At 43.6% G+C, this 7,631-nt stretch overlaps 1 protein-coding gene across 2 annotated transcripts in view; it reads left to right on the top strand.

The window, feature by feature from the left end:
* Nucleotides 1-272: 272 nt before the first annotated feature.
* Nucleotides 273-7,631, top strand: part of LOC110527738 (synaptotagmin-2) — a 73,944-nt gene continuing 66,585 nt past the window's right edge. Inside the window, exon 1 of one of the 2 annotated variants that reach the window (XM_021609209.2) lies at nt 273-688. The gene's annotated coding sequence lies outside the window, so the exon portion shown is untranslated. The remainder of the gene's footprint in view (nt 689-7,631) is intronic. The other variant, XM_021609214.2, reaches the window with a different exon arrangement.

Below are 7,631 nucleotides of genomic sequence, written 5' to 3'. Positions count from 1 at the left end.
GTCGCTCCTCCCTGCCTATCGATTCTCCCAGCTTTTACGCCTCCCTCGCTCCCTTACTCTCTCTCCCTCTCCATTCCAACCCTCCAACCTCCATTTCACCCTTCATATAATTTTCAAAGCTCAGCATTCCCCTCTGTATGTACTGGAGAGAGAAAAAAATGACAGAGAGGAGGAGGAGGAGCAGAGTACAGAGTGCGCCATAAAAAAGCCCCACCACCCAATTGATGACGAGTAGGATTTTTATTGAGTAGCTCTTCAGCCAATGAGGCTGCAGTGCCGGGAAATACAGCAGGGAAACAGCACATAGCTCTGATGCTGGTGCTGATTTGCAGTGTGAGAGAATGTTAATGTGCGTGTGTGTTTCTTTTCATTTCCCCCACTGATTAACTCAGCAGCACAGGCCCTACCACAACTCTTTTGTGTGTGTGTGTGTGTGTGTGTGTGTGTATGTGTGAGAGAGTGTGTGTGAAGAGGGCTTTTGGGAAGAGATCCCCAGGGGTGACTGCAGGGACTGAGCAGTTACAATAGGCTTATCTTTTTCATAGGGGGTAAACCAAAAGCGATTCATCTTCAAGATAATACTTTTTCCCCCTTCTTCCAAGACCATATCTCAAGTGTCCTGCAGGTGCAACAGAGAGAAGTCCCTCTGTCTCTCGTTTTCAGGAGACGGCAGCTCTCTCCGATACAGGTAATGTGCACTTTCTTACTGTATGTGCATGTTTGATGATCAGTGATGAATGCAGTGGTCTTGTATAATTTAGTCACGGCCATACCATGCCTCATTACAGTGCCTATCTAGAGGACTGCGGTGGGAGAAGGAAAGGCTCAGAGTAATTATAGCAGACGATAATATCTTCCCCAGTTGTAAATTCCTACGGTTTTAATGCACAGAGAGACACTTCAGGGAAAGGGAAGCTGCCAGAGAGGAACTTTCTCTCTCAGCATTGTGCCAAGTCCTCGTGCGTAGCTTCACACAGTGCTGCAGTATCATCTTACATAATAGTGGAAAATGTGTGTGAAAGAGTCAAACTTGGGATGGGGATATTCACGTTAGAAAACATTGAAACAACATGTTTCACACCTTATGGATTCAATCCACTTCAGGTATGCTGATTAAACTGTAACCAGAGTGTTCGGTGGAGTGTGTTTTAGTCACAACTCAATGTTTTTCAAATGTCTTTTCAACATTGTTGCAATAAAACTGCTTAACCCGAGAGAAAATGACAAACAACCATTTCAGGTTCTATTAATCCATTGATATCAAGTTGATATAAGATTGACATAATGTTGATACAATTCTGTTAGATTGCTATCCTAACAGTTGGAGAACATGGAAGGTAGATAGTTGATCAAATGAGATTATGGCAGCAGTTTATTTATTCTTCCTGAAAGGAACAGCCCTGTTCCAGTATACGTACAATACAATGCTTGGAGAGGCGCATGCAAGGTCAATTCTGCTGAACAAGCTATTCTGGAAGGGCTCATGCACTGAACAGCTGCTACACTGTACCATCATGGTTTAAAAGTTATCGTAACTGTCAAAGCTAGGTTTCTCATACCAAATCAACCACATTGGCCCATTCCACCATGTGTAGCTTGTACCTGTAGGCGTTGCAGCATCACTGCCTATGTTGACTGCGTATTCCACAAAAGCGTTAATTTTCTTGGGCTGATTTCAAAGTCTTCCGCATCAGCATCACTCTGAAGGGCGTTGTTTGTAAGGTGAAGTGGAACTCAGTGAAAATGCAGCAGTTTATAGATCTCATACCTGATAATAATATACAGTATAATATATGTCATTGAGCAGTCACTTTTGTCCAAAGCGACTATGTCATGCATGCATACATTTTATGTACGGGTGGTCCCGGGAATTGAACCCACTATCCTGGCATTGAAAGCGCCATGGTCTACCAACTGAGCTGAGTAATTCCAAATTCCTTATAAGCATACCTTGGTCATGAGTCATAAGCATAAGGATGGAACATCTATATTACAAATCAAGACTAAGATGATTGTATTGAAAGGCATCAACATCCACAGTGAGAAGTGAATATTTCCAAGATGTTTCCAAGATGCTATGGTGCTGTTGTGTTATCAGGTGATGTTCAGGCCTGTCGGTCCTCAGGGGCACTATGTGTACAGGACTGCCTGGACAGAGACTATCCTGGTTTAGATGCAGAGGAGTCCACCTCCTCTTGGCACAGCAGAGGTGATTCAGAGGAGCCACAGCCACACGCACACATAGTGGAATAGTGCTGAGTTGGCCACGTCATGAGGGAGGATACTGAGATACGTACCAGTGCCGATGGTGATAAGACCACTCGTTTATAAATCAATGAGATGGAGTCAGGGTTATTTTGGGTTGGTGGGGTAAGAGGGAGAGAAAAGTTTGGGGTTTAACTGTATTAAAATGGATGAACTTCAAAAGTGAAGATGCAACATTATAGTAAGGCCTGTAATTAAACTATATTTTTTGCAAGTTGAGGTCAATTGTTGTTTTCTTTCCTACTCAACATAAAAATACACGTTAATAAATATTCCTGTATCTCCACAGACCTCTATATAGTAGAACCTAAAAGGGCTATTCCGCTGTCCCCATAGGATAAACCTTTGAAAAACACTTTTTGATACCAGGTAGAACCCTTATGGGTTCCATGCAGATGGAACCCAAAAAGGTTATGGAACCCAAAAGGGTTCAACCTGGAAGCAAAAAGGGTAAAATTACTTCAAATAAAATAAAATGACGTCAAATCACGTTATATCTACCATAGCTTTGATTGGACCGATCATGTCAACATCATACCGCTAGACAAGTGGTCATCGTCATTAATCACGTCGACAATCTACAGGCAAATCCTTTTCAAATGAGAAATTATTGATCAAACTTATCGGTGCTCATCGGCCATTTAACATAAACATTACACAAGAAGTTGGAAATCGCAAATTCAACAATGAGTGGTTTTGAAGAAATCAGTGGCTAACTGCAAGCTTTGCAAAGCAATCCGTATTTTGCTTCCCTGCCTGCTATTCTGTGGAGATGGTGTGTGGTCCAAGCCTGGGTTTAAGGTCCTCTTTTCCAAGCTTAAAATAATAAACATTCACATGCAACACCATGAGACAGAAAAGGTTGAATACATTCTCCCGCACTCAAAACAACTGGAAACTCGGAATTTGGAAATCTCAGACTTCAGTGAGCTCCACTGGGAAAATAAGTTTTGAACGGTCATCCAGCTAGGAAGTCGGGAACTCGGGGACCTTTCTAGAGCTCCAACCTGAAGATCACTGACGTCATGATTCAACCTTGTTTTTTTCAGTTCCCAGTTGTCTTGAAAGCACCATAAATCCAGAGAATGCTAGACACTGATGACAAAGTTTGATGACAAAATATACCCACAAGAAGGACCGCCACGCCACCTTCCTGTTCAAGTGAGCGCAGCACAACTGAGAGTCCAATAATGTATTGTATGCTGTTGCATAAATTATGTAATATGCTAAGGAGACATGTTTACTGTAGCTAAGAAAGTGTATATTGTGTAGTAAGCTGTTAGTAGCCCATGTGCCCCACCCTAATAATTTGGTCCCTTTCCCCCTCATAACTTAGCCTACTGTCCTGACTTGATGGTGAAATGTCACCTTCGAACATTGTAAGAGCTTTCGTTGTCTGCTTATATGTACCCTTTATTTATCCTACGGTTCTGACTTGGTGGTGTACAGGGAGAATACTGTAAGAATGGCTTATGTTCCGAATTCTGTCACTGTATATTTCAAAAGTGCTCAACAAATAGTTATACTGTATTGACTACGTCCGTCCTAGCGCTATGTCTTAATCAAAATTACTATTATCGTTCCCTTATGCCATTGTTTGTCCATCTCAATTGTCAGTAGAAACCATATTTGTTTAAGCAAGTCAGCCATGTCAGCTATGTTTTTTTAAAAGGCAGTAAATGAGGCTGAATGAACTATTTCACTGCCAGACAAGGCTCCGCTAATAGCCAGGTGTAGTGGTGGTAAGGATTCACTCCATGGTGCTGAAAAGAAAGCTCTGCTGTTGGGACAGCTTTATGTATGCCCTAACAGGTTGTTGTACACCGATTGTCACTGTCATAGTGCAATTCAGGTATTGTTAAGTACTGTGTTGTGGATTTGAGTCACATGCTAAAAGATTTACATGCTAAAATCAACACTGAAAAGCCTTGACACATGTTTCTGAGCTCCTCTCTCTCTCTCCAGGAGAGATGTTTTGTATGTTTTAGAGGAGTCTGCTTGATGGCTCATGAAATGGAATTGTGTAGTGCCCTATAATCCTTTTTGGGTGGAATTAGGATCCTCTCAAACAGTGACAGGTGCATCCATGTGTGTCTGTATGACTCTGATAGGCAATATAATGGTAAATCGGTGTTTATGTGTTGTGGTTTTGGAGGACAGTGATGCAGTAGGATGTTCAGTCTCATTGGGGTGTCTCATCAGATTGCCTTGCTTAATAAGTGGGAACAAAACGAAATTCTAAAATTATATTTCCCAGAAGACGCTACATCCTTAATGAGACATCTGGTGCACAGTGGGATGAGACTGATGATGTTTTCAATTGTGAGTCTGAAAACTATATTTTAGCCTGTGAAGTCTTCATGTGCCCATGGTAGACATTTCTGTAGCACTTTCTAGAAAGTACATACGTACTGTATAATGTTTTATAATGTGCTCAAATTCTTGAAAGAACATGACCCCATGGCTCTCTTACACATGATAAACCAATTTAAGGCAACAATGTTTTTGTAAACCTGAAGCAGGTTTTGGACATATGCATTGGCCTATTCTCAGTGGTGTAAAGTACTTAAGTAGCACGTTAAATTATTTTTACTTAAGTCGTTTCTTGGGGTATCAGTACTTTACTTTACTATTTATATTTTTGACTACTTTTACTTCACTACATTCCTAAATAAAATAATGTACTTTTTACTCCATATATTTTCCCTGACACCCAAAAGTACTTGTTACATTTTGAATTATTAGCAGGACTGGAAAATGGTCCAATGCACTCACTTATTAAGACACATCCCTGGTCATCCCTATTGCCTCCCTCTGATCTGACTCATTAAGCGCAATGCTTCATTTGTAAATTATGTCTGAGGGTTCATCCGATAACATTGAGGAGCTTACCAAATCATTAATAAGTATATATTACCTCGTACCCCGAGTATATAGCCAAGTTATTGTTACTCATTGTATATGTATTCCTTGTGTTTTCATCTTTCTAAATTTTTTTTAAAGTATTTCTGCATTGTTGAGAAGGGCCCATAAGTAAGCATTTCATTGTTAGTATACACCTGTTTTTTTATGAAGCATGTGACAAATACAGTTTGATTGATTGATTGATCACAATGAATTTTGTGGTTCAATTGACGTGGAAACAACGTTGATTCAGCTCATTTTTGCCCAATGGATGTACTTCCCTCTGAAAGTTGCTGTGTCGCTGTCTTTGTATCATGTGATACTCTCACGAACACATCTGTTGTACATGTTTGCTCTAGGACGGCCATAAGCATCACAAGACTTGTCTGAAGGTAGCCCGGTACCAGTTTTTTAAAAAATCTATGGAAGTCTACTGTATATGGAAGTGGTTTAAATACAGTACCAGTCAAAATTCTGGACACACCTACCCATTCAAGGGTTTTTCTTTATTTTTACTATTTTATATGATAATAGTGAAGACATCAAATAACACATATGGGATCATGGAGTAACCTACAAATTCTTAAAACAAATCAATATAAATATATTTTAGATTCTTCAAAGTAGCTACCCTTTGCCAGCTTTCAAACAATTGGCATTCTCTTAACCAGCTTAACCTGGAATGCTTTTCCAACAGTCTTGAAGGAGTTCCCAAACATGCTGAGCACTTGTTGGCTGCTTTTCCTTCACTCTGCAGTCCAACTGTCATGACTTCTGCCGAAGTCGGTCCCTCTCCTTGTTCGGGCGGCGTTCGACGTCACCGGCCTTATAGCCACCGCTGATCCATTTTTCATTATCCATTTGTTTTGTCTTTGTTTTACACACCTGATTTTCAATCCCACAATTACTTGTTCATTATTTAACCCTCTGTTCCCATGTTTTTTTGTGAGTGATTGTTTATTGTATTGTCGGTCTGTCATGGTGTGCGTGTATTTGTTACTTTGTATATTTGATATTTTGAGTAAAAGTACGTTGATTACTCATATCTACTGTCCTGCGCCTGACTCTCTACACCAGCTACACATAGGATCCATTACACCAACTCATCCCAAACCATCTCCATTGGGTTGAGGTCGGGTGATTGTGGAGGCCAGGTCATCCGATGCAGCACTCCATCACTCTCATTCATGGTCAAATAGCCCTTACACAGCCTGGTGGTGTGTTGTCCTGTTGAAAAAACAAATGATAGTCCCATTAAGCGCAAACCAGATAAGATGGCGTATCTCTGCAGAATGCTGTGGTAGCCATGCTGGTTAAGTGTGCCTAAAATTCTAAATAAATCACAGACAGCACCCACCACCAAAGGACCAAACAGTGTGGTAAAGGGCAGCAGCAGCGATCTCAGGACTCCTGGACATGGGAGGAGATTCTGGACGGCAAGGGACCCTGGGCACAGGCTGGAGAGCATCGCCGCCCCAAGGCAGAGCTGGAGGCAGCGAAAGCCGAGAGGCGGTGGTATGAGGAGGCAGCACGGCAGCGCGGTTGGAAGCCCGAGAGGCAGCCCCAAATATTTCTTGGGGGGAGGCACTCGGGGAGTGTGGCTAAGTCAGGTAGGAGACCTGAGCCAACTCCCCGTGCTTACTGTGGAGAGAGAGGGACCGAGCAGGCACCGTGTTATGCCGTGAGGCACACGGTGTCCCCGGTGCGCAGGCATAGCCCGGTGCGGTACATAGCAGCGCCTCGTATCGGCCGGGCTAGAGTGGGCATCGAGCCAGGTACCATGAAGCCGGCTCAGCGCATCTGGTCTCCAGTGCGTCTCCTCGGGCCGGGGTGCATGGCACCAGCCCTACGTATGGTGTCCCCGGTTCGCCAGCACAGCCCAGTGTGGGCTATTCCACCTCGCCACACTGGCCTGGCTACGGGGAGCATTCAGCCAGGTAGGGTTGGGTAGGCTCGTAGCTCAAGGCCTCCAGTGCACCTTCACGGTCCGGTCTATCCGGTGCCACCTCCACGCACCAGCCTTCTGGTGGAAGCCCCTCGCACCAGTCTGTCTCTCCATCTCCTCCCTACAGGTGCGCCCACCTGTCCAGTGCTGCCAGAGTCTTCCTCCTGCCCAGCCCTGTCAGAGTCTCCCGTCTGTCCTGAGCTGCCAGAGTCTCCCGTCTGTCCTGAGCTGCCAGAGTCTCCCGTCTGTCCTGAGCTGCCAGAGTCTCCCGTGTGTCCTGAGCTGCCAGAGTCTCCCGTCTGTCCTGAGCTGCCAGAGTCTCCCGTCTGTCCTGAGCTGCCAGAGCCGCCCGTCTGTCAGGAGCTGCCAGAGCCGCCCGTCTGTCAGGAGCTGCCAGAGTCCAAAATGGACATGTTGTTTTTTTCAAAAAAAATTAAATACAAATTAAAAGCTGAAATGTCTTGAGTCAATAGGTATTCAACTGCTTTGCTATAGCAAGCAAATAAGTTCAGGAGTA

The sequence above is a fragment of the Oncorhynchus mykiss genome, chromosome 7 (genome assembly GCF_013265735.2).
Source record: "Oncorhynchus mykiss isolate Arlee chromosome 7, USDA_OmykA_1.1, whole genome shotgun sequence".
Taxonomy (NCBI): Eukaryota; Metazoa; Chordata; class Actinopteri; order Salmoniformes; family Salmonidae; genus Oncorhynchus; species Oncorhynchus mykiss.
This window is presented reverse-complemented; position numbering and strand designations above follow the sequence as displayed.